Source organism: Pseudophryne corroboree, unplaced genomic scaffold (assembly GCF_028390025.1).
Source record: "Pseudophryne corroboree isolate aPseCor3 unplaced genomic scaffold, aPseCor3.hap2 scaffold_584, whole genome shotgun sequence".
Lineage (NCBI taxonomy): Eukaryota > Metazoa > Chordata > Amphibia > Anura > Myobatrachidae > Pseudophryne > Pseudophryne corroboree.
The window spans coordinates 217,518-242,095 of NW_026970183.1; the positions used below are offsets into that span (position 1 = coordinate 217,518).

A 24,578-nucleotide genomic window follows, 5' to 3' on the forward strand; every position below is an offset into this window, starting at 1 on the left:
AAGTAGACAAGTCAAAATTTCAAACCCCCTGTTATGGTGTAGGGTACCTGGCCTTCTCTGATGTAGTTAGATTTGATTCAGTGATTTTATAAAAACAGCTAGGAAGCGCAATTTAGCAGTGGGTTGCAGAGAAAAAGAAATATGCTGGCAGAAAAATCCAATTGAGTGATTAAACAGCTCTTCATTTTCTGGCTTTATTTTTATGCTAACTAATTTGTTCTCTGAAAAGTGTCCACAAAGCCAAGTATCTGATTAACATATTTGTAGGGATGGTTTTTCATCTATTACTAAATTAAACTTGCTTCATTGGAAAGGCAGCAAGATGCATCCTCATTTCAATATCTACTGAAATAGTACAGGTTGACACCAGGAAACATTAACGCCACTGCATCCTTGCTGCTTTCTCATGTGGAAGTCTGTTTAATGTGAAAACAAGGTGATATCTAATTAGCACACAGGTAAGGAATTAAGAAAATCTTTATTTAAGGGTGAAGATGTTTCTCACATAATCGTTGCCCCAATGCATCATTGAAATTCAAGCTGGAAAGATGATTTTAATGTATCACTTGTACATTTTGTATTGCTCTTCTGGTGACAATGTAGTTTGTTTTTGTCAATTACCATTTTAATAATCGGGTAAAGAAAATTAATTGGATTTTTTAAAGAAAACAATACTGTCAATATACTATTAAAACAAATTAAAATGGTAAAAGTTATTGTACTTTAAGTAAAAATAAAAGCTAAAATATCAATCCCAGTTTTGGATTACTTTTATGAACAAAAAAAAATGCATATAGCAAAGGATAGTTTCAATCTGCCTACCTCTGGGTTATGGGCCCAGCATGCTTCCATTGCAGTACTCTGCTGCACATGTAAGTGCAAGAGATCCTGAAGCACTCACTCATCATGCGAAAGTACCAATGTGTTTCTTCGTTGGTTGCTGGAAGAAACATCTTACAAAAACTCTCCAGATTATTGACTTTTTAAAGTTTTTTTAGGAAACGTTCTAGATGAATGCTTATTAGTCTTTGTCAGTATGTACTTTTTGCAAAGTGTCTCTGTGGCGCAATTGGTTAGTGTGTTCAGCTATTAATCAAAAAGTTGGTGGTTCAATCCCACCCAGGGACATAATTGACCTTGTGATCAGATTTTGGTGATATTTAAGTAGACAAGTCAAAATTGCAAACCCCCTCTTATGGTGTAGGGTACCTGGCCTTCTCTGATGTAATCAGAGTTAGATTTGATTAAGTGATTTTATAAAAAAAACAGCTAGGAAGCACAATTTAGCAGTGGGTTGCAGAGAAAAAGAAAAATGCTGGCAGAAAAATCCAATTGAGTGATTAAACAGCTCTTCATTTTCTGGCTTTATTTTTATGATAACAAATTTGTTCTCTGAAAAGTGTCCACAAAGCCAAGTATCTGATTAACATTTTTGTAGGGATGGTTTTTCACCTATTACTAAATTAAACTTGCTTCATTGGAAAGGCAGCAAGATGCATCCTCATTTCAATATCTACGGAAATAATACAGGTTGACACCAGGAAACATTAACGCCACTGCATCTTTGCTGTTTTCTCATGTGGAAGTCTGTTTAATGTGAAAACAAGGTGATATCTAATTAGCACACAGGTAAGGAATTAAGAAAATCTTTATTTAAGGGTGAAGATGTTTCTCACAAAATCGTTGCCCCAATGCATCATTGAAATTCAAGCTGGAAAGATGATTTTAATATATCACTTGTACATTTTGTATTGCTCTTCTGGTGACAATGTAGTTTGTTTTTGTCAATTACCATTTTAAAAATCGGGTAAAGAAAATTAATTGGATTTTTGAAAGAAAACAATACTGTCAATATACTATTAAAACAAATTAAAATGGTAAAAGTTATTGTACTTTAAGTAAAAATAAAAGCTAAAATATCAATCCCAGTTTTGGATTACTTTAATGAACAAAAAAAAAATGCATATAGCAAAGGATAGTTTCAATCTGCCTACCTCTGGGTTATGGGCCCAGCATGCTTCCAGTGCAGTACTCTGCTGCACATGTAAGTGCAAGAGATCCTGAAGCACTCACTCATCATGCGAAAGTACCAATGTGTTTCTTCATTGGTTGCTGGAAGAAACATCTTACAAAAACTCTCCAGATTATTGACTTTTTAAAGTTTTTCTAGGAAACGTTCTAGATGAATGCTTATTAGTCTTTGTCAGTATGTACTTTTTGCAAAGTGTCTCTGTGGCGCAATCGGTTAGTGTGTTCAGCTATTAATCAGAAGGTTGGTGGTTCAATCCCACCCAGGGACGTAATTGACCTTGTGATCAGATTTTGGTAATATTTAAGTAGACAAGTCAAAATTGCAAAACCCCTCTTATGGTGTAGGGTACCTGGCCTTCTCTGATGTAATCAGAGTTAGATTTGATTAAGTGATTTTATAAAAAAAACAGCTAGGAAGCACAATTTAGCAGTGGGTTGCAGAGAAAAAGAAAAATGCTGGCAGAAAAATCCAATTGAGTGATTAAACAGCTCTTCATTTTCTGGCTTTATTTTTATGATAACAAATTTGTTCTCTGAAAAGTGTCCACAAAGCCAAGTATCTGATTAACATCTTTGTAGGGATGGTTTTTCACCTATTACTAAATTAAACTTGCTTCATTGGAAAGGCAGCAAGATGCATCCTCATTTCAATATCTACGGAAATAATACAGGTTGACACCAGGAAACATTAACGCCACTGCATCTTTGCTGTTTTCTCATGTGGAAGTCTGTTTAATGTGAAAACAAAGTGATATCTAATTAGCACACAGGTAAGGAATTAAGAAAATCTTTATTTAAGGGTGAAGATGTTTCTCACAAAATCGTTGCCCCAATGCATCATTGAAATTCAAGCTGGAAAGATGATTTTAATATATCACTTGTACATTTTGTATTGCTCTTCTGGTGACAATGTAGTTTGTTTTTGTCAATTACCATTTTAATAATCGGGTAAAGAAAAGTAATTGGATTTTTGAAAGAAAACAATACTGTCAATATACTATTAAAACAAATTAAAATGGTAAAAGTTATTGTACTTTAAGTAAAAATAAAAGAGCAAAAATATCAATCCCAGTTTTGGATTACTTTAATTAACAAAAAAAAATGCATATAGCAGAGGATAGTTTCAATCTGCCTACCTCTGGGTTATGGACCCAGCATGCTTTCATAACAGTACTCTGCTGCACATGTAAGTGCAAGAGATCCTGAAGCACTCACTCATCATGGGAAAGTACCAATGTGTTTCTTCATTGGTTGATGGAAGAAACATCTTACAAAAACTCTCCAGATTATTGACTATTTAAAGTTTTTATAGGAAACGTTCTAGATGAATGCTTATTAGCCTTTGTCAGTATGCACTTTCGCAAAGTGTCGCTGTGGCGCAATCAGTTAGTGTGTACAGCTATTAACCAAAAGGTTGGTGGTTCAATCCCACCCAGGGACATAATTGACCTTGTTATCAGATTTTGTTGATCTTTAAGTAGACAAGTCAAAATTTCGAAAACCCCTGTTATGGTGTAGGGTACCTGGCCTTCTCTGATGTAATCAGAGTTAGATTTGATTCAGTGATTTTATAAAAACAGCTAGGAAGCACAATTTAGCAGTGGGTTGCAGAGAAAAAGAAATATGCTATCAAAAAAAATCCAATTGAGTGATTAAACAGCTCTTCATTTTCTGGCTTTATTTTTATGCTAACAAATTTGTTCTCTGAAAAGTGTCCACAAAGCCAAGTCTCTGATTAACACCTTTGTAGGGATGGTTTTTCACCTATTACTAAATTAAACTTGCTTCATTGGAAAGGCAGCAAGATGCATCCTCATTTCAATATCTACTGAAATAATAAAGGTTGACACCAGGAAACATTAACGCCACTGCATCCTTGCTGCTTTCTCATGTGGAAGTCTGTTTAATGTGAAAACAAGGTGATATCTAATTAGCACACAGGTAAGGAATTAAGAAAATATTTATTTAAGGGTGAAGATGTTTCTCACAAAATCGTTGCCCCAATGCATCATTGAAATTCAAGCTGGAAAGATGATTTTAATATATCACTTGTACATTTTGTATTGCTCTTCTGGTGACAATGTAGTTTGTTTTTGTCAGTTACCATTTTAATAATCGGGTAAAGAAAATTAATTGGATTTTTGAAAGAAAACAATACTGTCAATATACTATTAAAACAAATTAAAATGGTAAAAGTTATTGTACTTTAAGTAAAAATAAAAGCTAAAATATCAATCCCAGTTTTGGATTACTTTAATGAACAAAAAAAAATGCATATAGCAGAGGATAGTTTCAATCTGCCTACCTCTGGGTTATGGACCCAGCATGCTTCCATTACAGTACTCTGCTGCACATGTAAGTGCAAGAGATCCTGAAGCACTCACTCATCATGGGAAAGTACCAATGTGTTTCTTCATTGGTTGATGGAAGAAACATCTTACAAAAACTCTCCACATTATTGACTTTTTAAAATGTTTCTAGGAATCGTTCTAGATGAATGCTTATTAGCCTTTGTCAGTAAGTACTTTTGCAAAGTGTCGCTGTGGCGCAATCAGTTAGTGTGTAAGGCTATTAACCAAAAGGTTGGTGGTTCAATCCCACCCAGGGACTTAATTGACCTTGTTATCAGATTTTGGTGATCTTTAAGCAGACAAGTCAAAATTTCAAACCCCCTGTTATGGTGTAGGGTACCTGGCCTTCTCTGATGTAATCAGAGTTAGATTTGATTCAGTGATTTTATAAAAACAGCTAGGAAGCACAATTTAGCAGTGGGTTGCAGAGAAAAAGAAATATGCTGGCAGAAAAATCCAATTGAGTGATTAAACAGCTCTTCATTTTCTGGCTTTATTTTTATGCTAACTAATTTGTTCTCTGAAAAGTGTCCACAAAGCCAAGTATCTGATTAACATATTTGTAGGGATGGTTTTTCACCTATTACTAAATTAAACTTGCTTCATTGGAAAGGCAGCAAGATGCATCCTCATTTCAATATCTACTGAAATAATACAGGTTGACACCAGGAAACATTAACGCCACTGCATCCTTGCTGCTTTCTCATGTGGAAGTCTGTTTAATGTGAAAACAAGGTGATATCTAATTAGCACACAGGTAAGGAATTAAGAAAATCTTTATTTAAGGGTGAAGATGTTTCTCACAAAATCATTGCCCCAATGCATCATTGAAATTCAAGCTGGAAAGATGATTTTAATATATCACTTGTACATTTTGTATTGCTCTTCTGGTGACAATGTAGTTTGTTTTTGTCAATTACCATTTTAATAATAGGGTAAAGAAAATTAAGTGGATTTTTGAAAGAAAACAATACTGTCAATATACTATTAAAACAAATTAAAATGGTAAAAGTTATTGTACTTTAAGTAAAAATAAAAGCTAAAATATCAATCCCAGTTTTGGATTACTTTAATGAACAAAAAAAAAATGCATATAGCAAAGGATAGTTTCAATCTGCCTACCTCTGGGTTATGGGCCCAGCATGCTTCCATTGCAGTACTCTGCTGCACATGTAAGTGCAAGAGATCCTGAAGCCCTCACTCATCATGCGAAAGTACCAATGTGTTTCTTCATTGGTTGCTAGAAAAAACATCTTACAAAAACTCTCCAGATTATTGACTTTTTAAAGTTTTTCTAGGAAACGTTCTAGATGAATGCTTATTAGTCTTTGTCAGTATATTCTTTTTGCAAAGTGTCTCTGTGGCGCAATCGGTTAGTGTGTTCAGCTATTAATCAAAAGGTTGGTGGTTCAATCCCACCCAGGGACGTAATTGACCTTGTGATCAGATTTTGGTGATATTTAAGTAGACAAGTCAAAATTGCAAACCCCCTCTTATGGTGTAGGGCATAGGTTCTCAAACTCGGTCCTCAGGACCCCACACAGTGCATGTTTTGCAGGTCCCCTCACAGAATCACAAGTGGAATAATTAGCTCCACCTGTGGACCTTTTAAAATGTGTCAGTGAGTAATTAATACACCTGTGCACCTGCTGGGTAATCTACAAAACATGCACTGTGTGGGGTCCTGAGGACCGAGTTTGAGAACCTGTGGTGTAGGGTACCTGGCCTTCTCTGATGTAATCAGAGTTAGATTTGATTAAGTGATTTTATAAAAAAACAGCTAGGAAGCACAATTTAGCAGTGGGTTGCAGAGAAAAAGAAAAATGCTGGCAGAAAAATACAATTGAGTGATTAAACAGCTCTTCATTTTCTGGCTTTATTTTTATGATAACAAATTTGTTCTCTGAAAAGTGTCCACAAAGCCAAGTCTCTGATTAACACCTTTGTAGGGATGGTTTTTCACCTATTACTAAATTAAACTTGCTTCATTGGAAAGGCAGCAAGATGCATCCTCATTTCAATATCTACTGAAATAATACAGGTTGACACCAGGAAACATTAACGCCACTGCATCCTTGCTGCTTTCTCATGTGGAAGTCTGTTTAATGTGAAAACAAGGTGATATCTAATTAGCACACAGGTAAGGAATTAAGAAAATCTTTATTTAAGGGTGAAGATGTTTCTCACAAAATTGTTGCCCCAATGCATCATTGAAATTCAAGCTGGAAAGATGATTTTAATATATCACTTGTACATTTTGTATTGCTCTTCTGGTGACAATGTAGTTTGTTTTTGTCAGTTACCATTTTAATAATCGGGTAAAGAAAATTAATTGGATTTTTGAAAGAAAACAATACTGTCAATATACTATTAAAACAAATTAAAATGGTAAAAGTTATTGTACTTTAAGTAAAAATAAAAGCTAAAATATCAATCCCAGTTTTGGATTACTTTAATGAACAAAAAAAAATGCATATAGCAGAGGATAGTTTCAATCTGCCTACCTCTGGGTTATGGACCCAGCATGCTTCCATTACAGTACTCTGCTGCACATGTAAGTGCAAGAGATCCTGAAGCACTCACTCATCATGGGAAAGTACCAATGTGTTTCTTCATTGGTTGATGGAAGAAACATCTTACAAAAACTCTCCACATTATTGACTTTTTAAAATGTTTCTAGGAATCGTTCTAGATGAATGCTTATTAGCCTTTGTCAGTAAGTACTTTTGCAAAGTGTCGCTGTGGCGCAATCAGTTAGTGTGTAAGGCTATTAACCAAAAGGTTGGTGGTTCAATCCCACCCAGGGACATAATTGACCTTGTTATCAGATTTTGGTGATCTCTAAGCAGACAAGTCAAAATTTCAAACCCCCTGTTATGGTGTAGGGTACCTGGCCTTCTCTGATGTAATCAGAGTTAGATTTGATTCAGTGATTTTATAAAAACAGCTAGGAAGCACAATTTAGCAGTGGGTTGCAGAGAAAAAGAAATATGCTGGCAGAAAAATCCAATTGAGTGATTAAACAGCTCTTCATTTTCTGGCTTTATTTTTATGCTAACTAATTTGTTCTCTGAAAAGTGTCCACAAAGCCAAGTATCTGATTAACATATTTGTAGGGATGGTTTTTCACCTATTACTAAATTAAACTTGCTTCATTGGAAAGGCAGCAAGATGCATCCTCATTTCAATATCTACTGAAATAATACAGGTTGACACCAGGAAACATTAACGCCACTGCATCCTTGCTGCTTTCTCATGTGGAAGTCTGTTTAATGTGAAAACAAGGTGATATCTAATTAGCACACAGGTAAGGAATTAAGAAAATCTTTATTTAAGGGTAAAGATGTTTCTCACAAAATCATTGCCCCAATGCATCATTGAAATTCAAGCTGGAAAGATGATTTTAATATATCACTTGTACATTTTGTATTGCTCTTCTGGTGACAATGTAGTTTGTTTTTGTCAATTACCATTTTAATAATAGGGTAAAGAAAATTAAGTGGATTTTTGAAAGAAAACAATACTGTCAATATACTATTAAAACAAATTAAAATGGTAAAAGTTATTGTACTTTAAGTAAAAATAAAAGCTAAAATATCAATCCCAGTTTTGGATTACTTTAATGAACAAAAAAAAAATGCATATAGCAAAGGATAGTTTCAATCTGCCTACCTCTGGGTTATGGGCCCAGCATGCTTCCATTGCAGTACTCTGCTGCACATGTAAGTGCAAGAGATCCTGAAGCACTCACTCATCATGCGAAAGTACCAATGTGTTTCTTCATTGGTTGCTGGAAGAAACATCTTACAAAAACTCTCCAGATTATTGACTTTTTAAAGTTTTTCTAGGAAACGTTCTAGATGAAAGCTTATTAGTCTTTGTCAGTATATTCTTTTTGCAAAGTGTCTCTGTGGCGCAATCGGTTAGTGTGTTCAGCTATTAATCAAAAGGTTGGTGGTTCAATCCCACCCAGGGACGTAATTGACCTTGTGATCAGATTTTGGTGATATTTAAGTAGACAAGTCAAAATTGCAAACCCCCTCTTATAGTGTAGGGTACCTGGCCTTCTCTGATGTAATCAGAGTTAGATTTGATTAAGTGATTTTATAAAAAAACAGCTAGGAAGCACAATTTAGCAGTGGGTTGCAGAGAAAAAGAAAAATGCTGGCAGAAAAATACAATTGAGTGATTAAACAGCTCTTCATTTTCTGGCTTTATTTTTATGATAACAAATTTGTTCTCTGAAAAGTGTCCACAAAGCCAAGTATCTGATTAACATATTTGTAGGGATGGTTTTTCACCTATTACTAAATTAAACTTGCTTCATTGGAAAGGCAGCAAGATGCATCCTCATTTCAATATCTACTAAAATAATACAGGTTGACACCAGGAAACATTAACGCCACTGCATCCTTGCTGCTTTCTCATGTGGAAGTCTGTTTAATGTGAAAACAAGGTGATATCTAATTAGCACACAGGTAAGGAATTAAGAAAATCTTTATTTAAGGGTAAAGATGTTTCTCACAAAATCATTGCCCCAATGCATCATTGAAATTCAAGCTGGAAAGATGATTTTAATATATCACTTGTACATTTTGTATTGCTCTTCTGGTGACAATGTAGTTTGTTTTTGTCAATTACCATTTTAATAATAGGGTAAAGAAAATTAAGTGGATTTTTGAAAGAAAACAATACTGTCAATATACTATTAAAACAAATTAAAATGGTAAAAGTTATTGTACTTTAAGTAAAAATAAAAGCTAAAATATCAATCCCAGTTTTGGATTACTTTAATGAACAAAAAAAAAATGCATATAGCAAAGGATAGTTTCAATCTGCCTACCTCTGGGTTATGGGCCCAGCATGCTTCCATTGCAGTACTCTGCTGCACATGTAAGTGCAAGAGATCCTGAAGCACTCACTCATCATGCGAAAGTACCAATGTGTTTCTTCATTGGTTGCTGGAAGAAACATCTTACAAAAACTCTCCAGATTATTGACTTTTTAAAGTTTTTCTAGGAAACGTTCTAGATGAATGCTTATTAGTCTTTGTCAGTATATTCTTTTTGCAAAGTGTCTCTGTGGCGCAATCGGTTAGTGTGTTCAGCTATTAATCAAAAGGTTGGTGGTTCAATCCCACCCAGGGACGTAATTGACCTTGTGATCAGATTTTGGTGATATTTAAGTAGACAAGTCAAAATTTCAAAAACCCCTGTTATGGTGTAGGGTACCTGGCCTTCTCTGATGTAATCAGAGTTAGATTTGATTCAGTGATTTTATAAAAACAGCTAGGAAGCACAATTTAGCAGTGGTTTGCAAAGAAAAAGAAATATGCTGGCAAAAAAATCCAATTGAGTGATTAAACAGCTCTTCATTTTCTGGCTTTATTTTTATGCTAACAAATTTGTTCTCTGAAAAGTGTCCACAAAGCCAAGTATCTGATTAACATCTTTGTAGGGATGGTTTTTCACCTATTACTAAATTAAACTTGCTTCATTGGAAAGGCAGCAAGATGCATCCTCATTTCAATATCTACTGAAATAATACAGGTTGACACCAGGAAACATTAACGCCACTGCATCCTTGCTGCTTTCTCATGTGGAAGTCTGTTTAATGTGAAAACAAGGTGATATCTAATTAGCACACAGGTAAGGAATTAAGAAAATCTTTATTTAAGGGTGAAGATGTTTCTCACAAAATCGTTGCCCCAATGCATCATTGAAATTCAAGCTGGAAAGATGATTTTAATATATCACTTGTACATTTTGTATTGCTCTTCTGGTGACAATGTAGTTTGTTTTTGTCAATTACCATTTTAATAATAGGGTAAAGAAAATTAAGTGGATTTTTGAAAGAAAACAATACTGTCAATATACTATTAAAACAAATTAAAATGGTAAAAGTTATTGTACTTTAAGTAAAAATAAAAGAGCAAAAATATCAATCCCAGTTTTGGATTACTTTAATTAACAAAAAAAAATGCATATAGCAGAGGATAGTTTCAATCTGCCTACCTCTGGGTTATGGGCCCAGCATGCTTCCATTGCAGTACTCTGCTGCACATGTAAGTGCAAGAGATCCTGAAGCACTCACTCATCATGGGAAAGTACCAATGCGTTTCTTCATTGGTTGATGGAAGAAACATCTTACAAAATCTCTCCAGATTATTGACTTTTTAAAGTTTTCTAGGAATTGTTCTAGATGAATGCTTATTAGCCTTTGTCAGTATGTACGTTTGCAAAGTGTCTCTGTGGTGCAATCGGTTAGTGTGTTTGGTTATTAACCAAAGGGTTGGTGGTTCAATCCCACCCAGGGATGTTATTGACCTTGTCATCAGATTTTGGTGATCTTTAAGTAGACAAGTCAAAATTTCAAACCCCGTCTTATGGTGTAGGGTACCTGGCCTACTCTGATGTAATCAGAGTTAGATTTGATTAAGTGATTTTATCAAAAAACAGCTAGGAAGCACAATTTAGCAGTGGGTTGCAGAGAAAATGAAATATGCTGGCAGAAAAATCCAATTGAGTGATTAAACAGCTCTTCATTTTCTGGCTTTATTTTTATGCTAACAAATTTGTTCTCTGAAAAGTGTCCACAAAGCCAAGTATCGGATTAACATCTTTGTAGGGATGGTTTTTCACCTATTACTAAATTAAACTTGCTTCATTGGAAAGGCAGCAAGATGCATCCTCATTTCAATATCTACTGAAATAATACAGGTTGACACCAGGAAACATTAACGCCACTGCATCCTTGCTGCTTTCTCATGTGGAAGTCTGTTTAATGTGAAAACAAGGTGATATCTAATTAGCACACAGGTAAGGAATTAAGAAAATCTTTATTTAAGGGTGAAGATGTTTCTCACAAAATCGTTGCCCCAATGCATCATTGAAATTCAAGCTGGAAAGATGATTTTAATATATCACTTGTACATTTTGTATTGCTCTTCTGGTGACAATGTAGTTTGTTTTTGTCAATTACCATTTTAATAATCGGGTAAAGAAAATTAAGTGGATTTTTGAAAGAAAACAATACTGTCAATATACTATTAAAACATATTAAAATGGTAAAAGTTATTGTACTTTAAGTAAAAATAAAAGAGAAAAAATATCAATCCCAGTTTTGGATTACTTTAATTAACAAAAAAAAATGCATATAGCAGAGGATAGTTTCAATCTGCCTACCTCTGGGTTATGAACCCAGCATGCTTTCATTACAGTACTCTGCTGCACATGTAAGTGCAAGAGATCTTGAAGCACTCACTCATCATGGGAAAGTAACAATGTGTTTCTTCGTTGGTTGATGGAAGAAACATCTTACAAAAACTCTCCAGATTATTGACTTTTAAAAGTTTTTCTAGGAAACGTTCTAGATGAATGCTTATTAGCCTTTGTCAGTATGGACTTTTGCAAAGTGTCTCTGTGGCGCAATTGGTTAGTGTGATTGGTTATTAACCAAAGGGTTGGTGGTTCAATCCCACCCAGGGATGTAATTGACCTTGTTATCAGATTTTGGTGATCTTTAAGTAGACAAGTCAAAATTTCAAAAACCCCTGTTATGGTGTAGGGTACCTGGCCTTCTCTGATGTAATCAGAGTTAGATTTGATTCAGTGATTTTATAAAAACAGCTAGGAAGCACAATTTAGCAGTGGTTTGCAGAGAAAAAGAAATATGCTGGCAAAAAAATCCAATTGAGTGATTAAACAGCTCTTCATTTTCTGGCTTTATTTTTATGCTAACAAATTTGTTCTCTGAAAAGTGTCCACAAAGCCAAGTATCTGATTAACATCTTTGTAGGGATGGTTTTTCACCTATTACTAAATTAAACTTGCTTCATTGGAAAGGCAGCAAGATGCATCCTCATTTCAATATCTACTGAAATAATACAGGTTGACACCAGGAAACATTAACGCCACTGCATCCTTGCCGATGATAACCTCAAGTTGGGTCATTCGGTGCTGCAGAGTCGTACGCACTCTTCCACCCGTTCAAGAGCTTTGGTATAACCCCATGGTTCTTAATGTGACCCCAGCATCCTCTAGGTCGTATGAGAAAATAGGATTTTAATACCTACCGGTAAATCCTTTTCTCTTAGTCTGTAGAGGATGCTGGGCACCCGTCCCAGTCCATACTGTGTCTGCAGTTATTACTTGTGGTTATACACATGTTGTGTTATGGTTCTGGTCAGCTTTTTGCTGCAATTGTTCATGCCGTTGGCTTGTGTTCTGTTGAATGCCACGTTCTGCGGCATGCTTAAGGTGTGAGCTGGTAAGATGCTCACCTTAGTTTAACAATAAATCCTTTCCTCGAAATGTCCGTCTCCCTGGGCACAGTTCCTATAACTGGAGTCTGGAGGAGGGGCATAGAGGGAGGAGCCAGTTCACACCCTTTGATAGTCTTAAAGTGCCCATGTCTCTTGCGGATCCCGTCTATACCCCATGGTTCTTAATGTGACCCCAGCATCCTCTACGGACTAAGAGAAAAGGATGCCCTTGCGCACTATCCTGACTTCTCCTCCCGTCTGCTTACTTTGTGCCTTCCAACGCACAATGCGAACTACAGGTGGTGCTGCAGGGCCCACACCCTTTTACTTGCCTTACAGAACAGCTCTGGAGCTGTTACAGTGCCCAGCTGCTGCAAGAAATCAGCTTGAATGCTTCAGGGGATGGGGCATGGCCAACATGAGCCCCACACCAAAGGAGGGTGTGGGTGTTTAATGAGAACTAGGGGTCATCCAAGCACTGCAAAAGGCCGCCATGCCCTGCACGCCCCTTTTCTCTTTTCATATGCAGATGAGGGTTCCAGCCAACTTTGGCCCACTGCTTGGATAACATCACTGTATGCAAATCCGTCTGCTGCAGACCTTCCCCCAGGAATGCTTGTACTTGATGTTGCATATGGTTTGATATTTGATGGTGCTTCAGTATTAGGCAGCCTTCCGCCCTCCCATGTTCATCTGAAAAGATGTGGTCTCCCTGCAGTTGTTGTCCCCAGACGAGAGTTCCCTTGTGCTTCCTCAGTTGAATCTCCTTAACTTGACGGGGGAGGGGCTGCCCGAGCAGCCACCCTCCCCAGCCCTATCCCAACTCATACTTATTTTGCATATGAGATCTCTTGATCATGAAGATTGTTCTCACAGGGTGAGGTTCATCCATTATATTTTAAAATAGGAAGGTACAAATTACATATTTGAATTGCATTTATGTGCTTGATTCAAATGTCCCCCCCCCCTTCCATTCTCAATTGTGCCCGTCAGCAGCTATTCTAAGATTGCTGCCAATGGGTGTGACACATTAATTTCTTCTGTGGGGTACACTGGACTCCACAAGGATTCACATTGGGGTGTAGAGTAGGATCTTGATCTGAGGCACCAACCGGCTCAAAGCTTTTGACTGTTCCCAAGATGCTCAGTGCATTCTCCTCTATAACCCCGCTTCCATGAACAGGGAGCTCAGTTTGTAGTTGGTGCCTTCAGTAGCAGGCCACTTAACAGGGGCCTGCCTCAGGCAGCCTATTCTTAGCTATAAATTTTGACAAGAAAAGAAGAACTTGTTTTTTGAGAATCTACAAGGGCTGCAGCAGGCTAGGTCTAATAGACATCTTTACTGCAGCTTCATCACTCCCAGCGGCGCTGTATACTCCCATGCCCTGGTTGCTGGGTCACTGCAGCGGAGGCTCCGGTTTCATCCTAAGGTCAGTCACACACACACCACCCTTCCGGATCACGAGGCCGCTGATGAAGGCGAGCGTGGCCGTAGGGGGTGGACCGTGTGCGCACTGGCGTGGACACTAATTACTGGGCAGCCGCTCCACTAGCCACCAGGTACAGTTAAGGAGCACAGGTCTGGGGGTTTTTCTCCTATATTAACCCAATTTTGTACTGCCCGCAGCGCATTGTGATAGGTAATAGGGCCTGATTCAGGTTGGATTGCAATCACAATAAGCGATCCAACTGCAAAAATTGCTAAGAGCATACGCATGTGCCTGCATTTTCTGTGGCACCCCGCAGAGAATGCGATCGCCTCTGCCTGTCAATCGGGGCGGGGGGGGGGATAGGTGGGTCAGCAACACTCCATTTCCAAGTCAGGGATGGAGCGGTGCGGGGGCAAGGCTTCAAAATGGGGTCTGCAACGGAGGAGACACAGGGGGCGTGGTCACAGCGGCTGTATGACATCACATTCAGCCGCTGTGATCACAAAAATGGTGGCGGCTTCCTGCGCGCACATACAGTCTGCACCAGCAGGAGGCTACATCATTTTTTATGATCACGCTGAACTGCAGTGCGACTGCAATTACAGCATGGACAAGAAGGGAGGCGTCATGCTGGGTGGCCATGCCCTTTCACTGTGCAGGAGCCAGCACCGCTCACACACTAGTCCCCGGGTGCAGCCCCCAACCCCCGGGACACCCGGAGCAACAAAATGTAGATTCAGGCCACCAGGCCACGCCCCTACCTATGAAACCATGCCTCCTTTTTACCATTGCGCTGCTTATCTGCGCGCACTGCATTACAATCTCCCTCGCCACCTCTCTGGGTGTCACCAGTGATAGTGACACCTCTGCCATGCTTGTAGCAGCTGGTCCTAAGATCTACGCCTCAAGCCCTGAGTGTTTGCCCTTGTGACTTGTTGATCATCATAGCGAAGCAGATGCTTACAGAAAACTGCAGGGGCTTAGATTGAAAATAAAAAAATTGATAGGTATAAGGTAGAGAGGAGCGGGTTCGGTTCTCCGAGAACCGAATTCCCCACGAACTCCACGTTGTTTACACTGGTCCGAGGCAGGCTCGGTTGTTCCCGCCTGACTCGGAAAACCTGAAAAAGGGAAAATGTCATCATCCCGCTGTCGGATTCTCGCGAGATTCGGATTCCATATAAAGAGCTGCGCGTTGCCGCCATTTTTACTCGTGCATTGAAGATAGAGCGGAATGGACGTGGCTATGTTCTCTCAGTGGAAATCTCAATATCAGTGCTCAGTATCAGTGGTTACTTATTGCTGCTCAGTAATACTAGTAGTGTGTCTCTCCTGCTCAGTGTCAGTTCTCAGTAGTATCCTCATCAGTGCTCAGTATCACTGCTCATTGTCTTGTGCTGCATTGTGGTGCTCAGCATACTACAGTACATTACTAATAGTCCAGTGCTGCATCTTGCTGCTCAGTGTCAGTTCTAGTATCCTCATCAGTGCTCACTATCACTGTTCATTGCATTTTGGTTTTCTGTATACTACAGTAACATAGTAATATAGTAACATATAGTAACATAGTTTTTGAGGTTGAATAGAGGCAAATTGCCCATCGTGTTCAACCTGTTTTAAGTTGTGATGATTCTACATACTTGCTGAATAATGTTTTATGACTAGTTAGCTACTATAACTCATGTTACCCCCGGATTAACCATGTTGATATTTTAAGTATTATAACCTTGGATAGCTTTTTCATTCAGAAATGTATCCATTCCTTTTTTAAATCCAATTACAGAGTCCACCATTACCACCTTCCCTGGCAGGGAATTCCACATCCTGATTGCCCTAACAGTGAAGATCATAGTATCTCACCTGGCAGGTAAGTAGGAGTTGGGCTAGAGCTGTGGAGGATTGCTGCTCGGGCACCCCCTGTCAAGTGAAGGAGATCCAACTGAGGCAGCACAAGGGAACTCTCGAAAGAAGAACAAGGCTAGAGGAAGATCTGAGACAAAGAAATCTGACTTTTACCAGAGCTGACCAGAGGAAAGCACAAACACAGTCCCCCACTACCACAAATAATGCAGTCGAGTTTCCCACATTTGGGGAAATCACAGGGGTCAGCATACCCAGAATGCAATGAATGAACCTCACCCTGGGAGAACAATCTTCATGACCATGGTATCTCCTATGCAAAATAAGTATGATTTGGGATAGGGCTGGGGAGGGCCGCTGCTCAGGCACATCTCTGTCAAGTAAAGGAGATTCAACTGAGGCAGCACAAGGGAACTCTCATCTGGGGACAACAACTGCAGGGAGAACACATATTTTCAGATGAAAATCTTGGTCATGCTCTGGTTTCTCTTCAGAACGAACAAATCTTTCGCCTTTTACTAAAGATTTCCGTGGAGAGGAGCAAAACTGAGTTTTACCTCAATTTTTGCATGCCCCATCTTTTTGGGGTTTCTTTTATCGGTTTAAAGATAGAATGAGTGTGCTTTAATGAAAGCTCATTTGCATAGAAATGACAGTAAATGTTTGTTTCTTTTCAAACAGAACTTTCTTGACCATGCTACTTGCTTGAAAGATCTGGGAGCACATGGAATACAGTACAAACCATGCTTATAGCAAGGAGAAGCCAGGTGAGAAATCTGCTTTCTTTCAAATTGGGCGCTCACTTTGATCTGAATGAGGACTGCTGGCATGGCACTCAGGCGACAGGTGGAATCTTGGTCATGCTCTGGTTTCTCTTCAGAACTAACAAATATTTCGCCTTTTATTAAAGATTTCCGTGGAGAGGAGCAAAACTGAGTTTTATCTCAATTTTTGCATGCCCCATATTATTGGGGTTTCTTTTATCAGTTTAAAGACAGAACGAGTGTGCTTTCTTGTTAGCTTTAATGTAAGTTTATTTGTATAACAATGACAGTAAATGTCTGTTTCTTTTCAAGCAGAACTTTCTTGACCATACTAATTGCTTGAAAGATCTGGGAGCACATGGAAAAGAGTACAAACCATGCTTATAGCAAGGGGAAGCCTGGTGAGAAATCTGCTTTCTTTCTTTCAAATTGGGTGCTCACTTTGAGCTGAATGAGGACTGCTGGCATCAGGGCCGGCTCTAGGCATGTTCGAATAGAGCGGCCGCGCAGGGCGCCACCCTTAATGGGCGCCACGCGCTGGCGCCGCCATATTCGATGCTGGAGCCGGCCCTGTGTGTGTGCTGCTGCAGCATTTGGCGGTCGCGCTGTGTATGCGCGCTGCGCGGCGCCGGTATCTAACGTCAGACGCCGGCGCCGCGCATAGCCCGCCTGCACAAGTGGCCGCCCACCCGCCTGCCAGCCCGGACCCAGGCTCAGGCTCACTCGCCCGGCCTCCCGCCCGCCCGCCAGCGCTCCCACACAGGCGGACAGCAGTACTCCTCCCCAGCGCCGCAGGTATTTTTTTTTTTTTGGGGGGGGGAGATCCGCACTGTGGGGGCATTTCTGGCACACAGGGGGCATTTTTGGTTATGTGGGGGCATTTCTGGCATTGTGGGGGCATTTCTGGCTCTGTGGGGGGCATTTCTGGCACTGTGGGGGCATTTCTGGCACTGTGGGGGCATTGCATATCTGGCTCTGTGGGGGCATATTTGGCACTGTGGGGACATATCAGGCACTGTGGGGACATTTCTGGCACTGTGGGGGCATTTCTGGCACTGTGTGGGCATTTCTGGCACTGTGGGGGCATTTCTGGCACTGTGGGGGCATTTATCTGGCTCTGTGGGGGCATTTATCTGGCTCTGTGGGGGCATTTATCTGGCACTGTGGGGGCATTTCTGGCACTGTGGGGGCATTTCTGGCACTGTGGGGACATATCAGGCACTGTGGGGGCATATCTGGCACTGTGGGGGCATATCTGGCACTGTGGGGGCATATCTGGCACTGTGGGGGCATTTCTGGCACTGTGGGGGCATTTCTGGCACTGTGGGGGCATTTATCTGGCTCTGTGGGGGCATTTATCTGGCACTGTGGGGGCATTTATCTGGCACTGGGGGCATTTATCTGGCACTGTGGGGGCATTTCTGGCACCGTGGGGGCATATCTGGCACTGTGGGGGCATATCTGGCACTGTGGGGACATATCTGGCACTGTGGGGGCATTTATCTGGCTCTGTGGGGGCATTTATGTATCAGGCACCGTGGGGGCATTTATGTATCAGGCACCGTGGGGGCATTTATGTATCATGCACCGTGGGGGCATTTATGTATCATGCACCGTGGGGGCATTTATGTATCAGGCACCGTGGGGACATTTATGTATCTGGCACCGTGGGGGCATTTATGTATCTGGCACCGTGGGGGCATTTATGTATCTGGCACCGTGGGGGCATTTATGTATCAGGCACCGTGGGGGCATTTATGTATCTGGCACCGTGGGGGCATTTATGTATCTGGCACCGTGGGGGCATTTATGTATCTGGCACCGTGGGGGCATTTCTTGCACTGTGGGGGCATTTCTTGCACTGTGGGGACATTTCTTGCACTGTGGGGGCATATCTTGCACTGTGAGGGCATTAATGTATGTGGCACTGTGGGGGCATATCTGCGCTGTGGGGGCATTTATCCATCTGGAACTGTGTGGCCATTTATGTAGCTGGCACTGCTGGGGGGCATGTCACGTGTAGCTGGCACTGCTGGGGGGCATGTCATGTGTAGCTGGCACTGCTGGGGGGCATATCATGTAGTGTTCCCGCTAGGCGTCTGTGGCTGGGCAGTGTGTCTCAGTGCTCTACCTGGCGCAATGTGTCTAACGTGCTCTTATAGGAGGTTCTACCTGGTGCAATGTGTATTAGCTGCACTACTGTGTGGTGTAATGTGAATTGCCACTATAATGTGGCTACGCACCTTCCCCACGAAGTAACTCCCCTAAATTTTTGCTGCGCGCCTTCGGCGCGCACTGTCCATGCTTTAGCGTGTGGAAATGGGAACAACAAGCATTACAGTATGTACATCATTTTGCCCACCTAACTTAAAAATGTGCCCTCCCTGTGATCAGCAACCTGCCCTAAAAAGTGAACACTAGCACGTGTAGCTGGCACTGCTGGAGGGCATGTCATGTGTAGCTGGCACTGCTGGGGGACGAGACCACGCCCACTTTTTCAAGAGGCCACACCCACTTTTCCAAGGGCGCGCGCGCCTTCGGCGCGCGCATGGGGGGGGGGCACTTTTACATTTTCTCGCTCAGGGTGCTAGTAGGCCTGGAGCCGGCCCTGGCTGGCATGGCACTCAGGCGACAGGTGGAATCTTGGTCATGCTCTGGTTTCTCTTCAGAACGAACAAATCTTTCGCCTTTTACTAAAGATTTCCATGGAGAGGAGCAAAACTGAGTTTTATCTCAAATTTTGCATGCCCCATCTTATTGGGGTTTTATTTTATCGGTTTAAAGATAGAACGAGTGTGCTTTAATGTAAGCTCATTTGCATAGAAATGACAGTAAATGTTTGTTTCTTTTCAAACAGAACTTTCTTGACTATACTAATTGCTTGAAAGATCTGGGAACACATGGAAAAAAATACAAACCATGTTTATAGCTAGGGGAAGCCTGGTGAGAAATCTGCTTTCTTTCTTTCAAATTGGGTGCTCACTTTGAGCTGAATAAGAACTGCTGGCATGGCACTCAGGCGACAGGTGGAATCTTGGTCATGCTCTGGTTTCTCTTCAGAACGAACAAATCTTTCGCCTTTTACTAAAGATTTCCGTGGAGAGGAGCAAAACTGAGTTTTATCTCATTTTTTCCTTGCCCCATCTTATTGGGGTTTTATTTTATCTGTTTAAAGATAGAACGAGTGTGCTTTAATGTAAGCTCATTTGCATAGAAATTACAGTAAATGTTTGTTTCTTTTCAAACAGAACTTTCTTGACCACACTAATTGCTTGAAAGATCTGGGAGCACATGGAAAAGAGTACAAACCATGTTTATAGCAAGGGTAAGCCTGGTGAGAAATCTGCTTTCTTTCATTCAAATTGGGTGCTCACTTTCAGCTGAATGAGAACTGCTGGCATGGCACTCAGGCGACAGGTGGAATCTTGGTCATGCTCTGGATTCTCTTCAGAACTAACAAATATTTCGCCTTTTATTAAAGATTTCCGTGGAGAGGAGCAAAACTGAGTTTTATCTCAATTTTTGCATGCCCCATATCATACCTCCCAACTGTCCCGATTTTCGCGGGACAGTCCCGTTTTTTGGGGACTGTCCCGCTGTCCCACCTGCGGGCCGCAGTGTCCCGCGGTGGGGAGGACAGTTGGGAGGCTCTGTCTGTCGCTGCCCTGCTTAGCAGAGCAGCGGTGAATAGACGCTGTGCGCATGCGCACAGCGTCTATTCACTGAAGTCAGAGGGAGAGGTGGCATGCCAGCGGCTCACAGAGCGCTGGGCATGCCCCCTCAGTGCCGAAAACGGGGGCGTGACTCGCGATCGCGGGTCCTCCCGCGAAGTCACACCCCCTTTAACTTAGGCCACGCTGCAATTGTTCATGCCGTTGGCTTGTGTTCTGTTGAATGCCACGTTCTGCGGCATGCTTAAGGTGTGAGCTGGTAAGATGCTCACCTTAGTTTAACAATAAATCCTTTCCTCGAAATGTCCGTCTCCCTGGGCACAGTTCCTATAACTGGAGTCTGGAGGAGGGGCATAGAGGGAGGAGCCAGTTCACACCCTTTGATAGTCTTAAAGTGCCCATGTCTCTTGCGGATCCCGTCTATACCCCATGGTTCTTAATGTGACCCCAGCATCCTCTACGGACTAAGAGAAAAGGATGCCCTTGCGCACTATCCTGACTTCTCCTCCCGTCTGCTTACTTTGTGCCTTCCAACGCACAATGCGAACTACAGGTGGTGCTGCAGGGCCCACACCCTTTTACTTGCCTTACAGAACAGCTCTGGAGCTGTTACAGTGCCCAGCTGCTGCAAGAAATCAGCTTGAATGCTTCAGGGGATGGGGCATGGCCAACATGAGCCCCACACCAAAGGAGGGTGGGGGTGTTTAATGAGAACTAGGGGTCATCCAAGCACTGCAAAAGGCCGCCATGCCCTGCACGCCCCTTTTCTCTTTTCATATGCAGATGAGGGTTCCAGCCAACTTTGGCCCACTGCTTGGATAACATCACTGTATGCAAATCCGTCTGCTGCAGACCTTCCCCCAGGAATGCTTGTACTAGATGTTGCATATGGTTTGATATTTGATGGTGCTTCAGTATTAGGCAGCCTTCCGCCCTCCCATGTTCATCTGAAAAGATGTGGTCTCCCTGCAGTTGTTGTCCCCAGACGAGAGTTCCCTTGTGCTTCCTCAGTTGAATCTCCTTAACTTGACGGGGGAGGGGCTGCCAGAGCAGACACCCTCCCCAGCCCTATCCCAACTCATACTTATTTTGCATATGAGATTTCTTGATCATGAAGATTGTTCTCACAGGGTGAGGTTCATCCATTATATTTTAAAATAGGAAGGTACAAATTACATATTTGAATTGCATTTATGTGCTGGATTCAAATGTCCCCCCCCCCCTTCCATTCTCAATTGTGCCCGTCAGCAGCTATTCTAAGGTTGCTGCCAATGGGTGTGACACATTAATTTCTTCTGTGGGGTACACTGGACTCCACAAGGATTCACATTGGGGTGTAGAGTAGGATCTTGATCTGAGGCACCAACCGGCTCAAAGCTTTTGACTGTTCCCAAGATGCTCAGTGCATTCTCCTCTATAACCCCGCTTCCATGAACAGGGAGCTCAGTTTGTAGTTGGTGCCTTCAGTAGCAGGCCACTTAACAGGGGCCTGCCTCAGGCAGCCTATTCTTAGCTATAAATTTTGACAAGAAAAGAAGAACTTGTTTTATGAGAATCTACAAGGGCTGCAGCAGGCTAGGTCTAATAGACATCTTTACTGCAGCTTCATCACTCCCAGCGACGCTGTATACTCCCGTGCCCTGGTTGCTGGGTCACTGCAGCGGAGGCTCCGGTTTCATCCTAAGGTCAGTCACACACACACCACCCTTCCGGATCACGAGGCCGCTGTTGAAGGGGAGCGTGGCCGTAGGGGGTGGACCGTGTGCGCACTGGCGTGGACACTGATTACTGGGCAGCCGCTCCACTAGCCACCAGGTACAGTTAAGGAGCACAGGTCTGGGGGTTTTTCTCCTATATTAACCCAATTTTGTACTGCCCGCAGCGCATTGTGATAGGTAATAGGGCCTGATTCAGGTTGGATTGCAATCACAATAAGCGATCCAACTGCAAAAATTGCTAAGAGCATACGCATGTGCCTGCATTTTCTGCGGCACCCCGCAGAGAATGCGATCGCCTCTGCCTGTCAATCGGGGCGGGGGGGGGGGGGGATAGGTGGGTCAGCAACACTCCATTTCCAAGTGAGGGATGGAGCGGTGCGGGTGCAAGGCTTCAAAATGGGGTCTGCAATGGAGGAGACACAGGGGGCGTGGTCACAGCGGCTGTATGACATCACATTCAGCCGCTGTGATCACAAAAATGGTGGCGGCTTCCTGCGCGCACATACAGTCTGCACCAGCAGGAGGCTACACCATTTTTTATGATCACGCTGAACTGCAGTGCGACTGCAATTACAGCATGGTCAAGAAGGGAGGCGTCATGCTGGGTGGCCATGCCTTTTCACTGTGCAGGAGCCAGCACCGCTCACACACTAGTCCCCGGGTGCAGTCCCCAACCCCCGGGACACCCGGAGCAACAAAATGTAGATTCAGGCCACCAGGCCACGTCCCTACCTATGAAACCATGCCTCCTTTTTACCATTGCGCTGCTTATCTGCGCGCACTGCATTACAATCTCCCTCGCCACCTCTCTGGGTGTCACCAGTAATAGTGACACCTCTGCCATGCTTGTAGCAGCTGGTCCTAAGATCTACGCCTCAAGCCCTGAGTGTTTGCCCTTGTGACTTGTTGATCATCATAGCGAAGCAGATGCTTACAGAAAACTGCAGGGGCTTAGATTGAAAATAAAAAAATTGATGGGTATAAGGTAGAGAGGAGCGGGTTCGGTTCTCCGAGAACCGAATTCCCCACGAACTCCACGTGGTTTACACTGGTCCGAGGCAGGCTCGGTTGTTCCCGCCTGACTCGGAAAACCTGAACAAGGGAAAATGTCATCATCCCGCTGTCGGATTCTCGCGAGATTCGGATTCCATATAAAGAGCTGCGCGTTGCCGCCATTTTTACTCGTGCATTGAAGAGAGAGCGGAATGGACGTGGCTATGTTCTCTCAGTGGAAATCTCAATAGCAGTGCTCAGTATCAGTGGTTACTTATTGCTGCTCAGTAATACTAGTAGTGTGTCTCTCCTGCTCAGTGTCAGTTCTCAGTAGTATCCTCATCAGTGCTCAGATCACTGCTCATTGTCTTGTGCTGCATTGTGGTGCTCAGCATACTACAGTACATTACTAATAGTCCAGTGCTGCATCTTGCTGCTCAGTGTCAGTTCTAGTATCCTCATCAGTGCTCACTATCACTGTTCATTGCATTTTGGTTTTCTGTATACTACAGTAACATAGTAATATAGTAACATATAGTAACATAGTTTTTGAGGTTGAATAGAGGCAAATTGCCCATCGTGTTCAACCTGTTTTAAGTTGTGATGATTCTACATACTTGCTGAATAATGTTTTATGACTAGTTAGCTACTATTACTCATGTTACCCCCGGATTAACCATGTTGATATTTTAAGTATTATAACCTTGGATAGCTTTTTCATTCAGAAATGTATCCATTCCTTTTTTAAATCCAATTACAGAGTCCGCCATTACCACCTTCCCTGGCAGGGAATTCCACATCCTGATTGCCCTAACAGTGAAGATCATAGTATCTCACCTGGCAGGTAAGTAGGAGTTGGGCTAGAGCTGTGGAGGATTGCTGCTCGGGCACCCCCTGTCAAGTGAAGGAGATCCAACTGAGGCAGCACAAGGGAACTCTCGAAAGAAGAACAAGGCTAGAGGAAGATCTGAGACAAAGAAATCTGACTTTTACCAGAGCTGACCAGAGGAAAGCACAAACACAGTCCCCCACTACCACAAATAATGCAGTCGAGTTTCCCACATTTGGGGAAATCACAGGGGTCAGCATACCCAGAATGCAATGAATGAACCTCACCCTGGGAGAACAATCTTCATGACCATGGTATCTCCTATGCAAAATAAGTATGATTTGGGATAGGGCTGGGGAGGGCCGCTGCTCAGGCACATCTCTGTCAAGTAAAGGAGATTCAACTGAGGCAGCACAAGGGAACTCTCATCTGGGGACAACAACTGCAGGGAGAACACATATTTTCAGATGAAAATCTTGGTCATGCTCTGGTTTCTCTTCAGAACGAACAAATCTTTCGCCTTTTACTAAAGATTTCCGTGGAGAGGAGCAAAACTGAGTTTTACCTCAATTTTTGCATGCCCCATCTTTTTGGGGTTTCTTTTATCGGTTTAAAGATAGAATGAGTGTGCTTTAATGAAAGCTCATTTGCATAGAAATTACAGTAAA

The 24,578-nt window shown here is 41.9% G+C and overlaps 8 non-coding genes across 8 annotated transcripts; 6 read left to right on the forward strand and 2 right to left on the reverse strand.

Moving 5' to 3' along the window:
* Positions 1-16,101: 16,101 nt before the first annotated feature.
* On the reverse strand, positions 16,102-16,265 carry LOC135034520 (U1 spliceosomal RNA). Its single transcript, XR_010229698.1, has one exon. It is a non-coding gene; the product is annotated as a U1 spliceosomal RNA (small nuclear RNA).
* Positions 16,266-16,409: 144 nt separating this feature from the next.
* Positions 16,410-16,525, forward strand: LOC135034559 (U5 spliceosomal RNA). The gene has a single exon (XR_010229723.1). It is a non-coding gene; the product is annotated as a U5 spliceosomal RNA (small nuclear RNA).
* A 270-nt stretch (positions 16,526-16,795) lies between these two features.
* Positions 16,796-16,911, forward strand: LOC135034585 (U5 spliceosomal RNA). The gene has a single exon (XR_010229747.1). It is a non-coding gene; the product is annotated as a U5 spliceosomal RNA (small nuclear RNA).
* A 2,437-nt stretch (positions 16,912-19,348) lies between these two features.
* Positions 19,349-19,464, forward strand: LOC135034578 (U5 spliceosomal RNA). Its single transcript, XR_010229740.1, has one exon. It is a non-coding gene; the product is annotated as a U5 spliceosomal RNA (small nuclear RNA).
* Positions 19,465-19,739: 275 nt separating this feature from the next.
* On the forward strand, positions 19,740-19,855 carry LOC135034575 (U5 spliceosomal RNA). Its single transcript, XR_010229738.1, has one exon. It is a non-coding gene; the product is annotated as a U5 spliceosomal RNA (small nuclear RNA).
* A 275-nt stretch (positions 19,856-20,130) lies between these two features.
* LOC135034589 (U5 spliceosomal RNA) lies at positions 20,131-20,243 on the forward strand. Its single transcript, XR_010229751.1, has one exon. It is a non-coding gene; the product is annotated as a U5 spliceosomal RNA (small nuclear RNA).
* Positions 20,244-24,084: 3,841 nt separating this feature from the next.
* Positions 24,085-24,248, reverse strand: LOC135034532 (U1 spliceosomal RNA). The gene has a single exon (XR_010229709.1). It is a non-coding gene; the product is annotated as a U1 spliceosomal RNA (small nuclear RNA).
* Positions 24,249-24,392: 144 nt separating this feature from the next.
* Positions 24,393-24,508, forward strand: LOC135034560 (U5 spliceosomal RNA). Its single transcript, XR_010229724.1, has one exon. It is a non-coding gene; the product is annotated as a U5 spliceosomal RNA (small nuclear RNA).
* Positions 24,509-24,578: the final 70 nt, after the last annotated feature.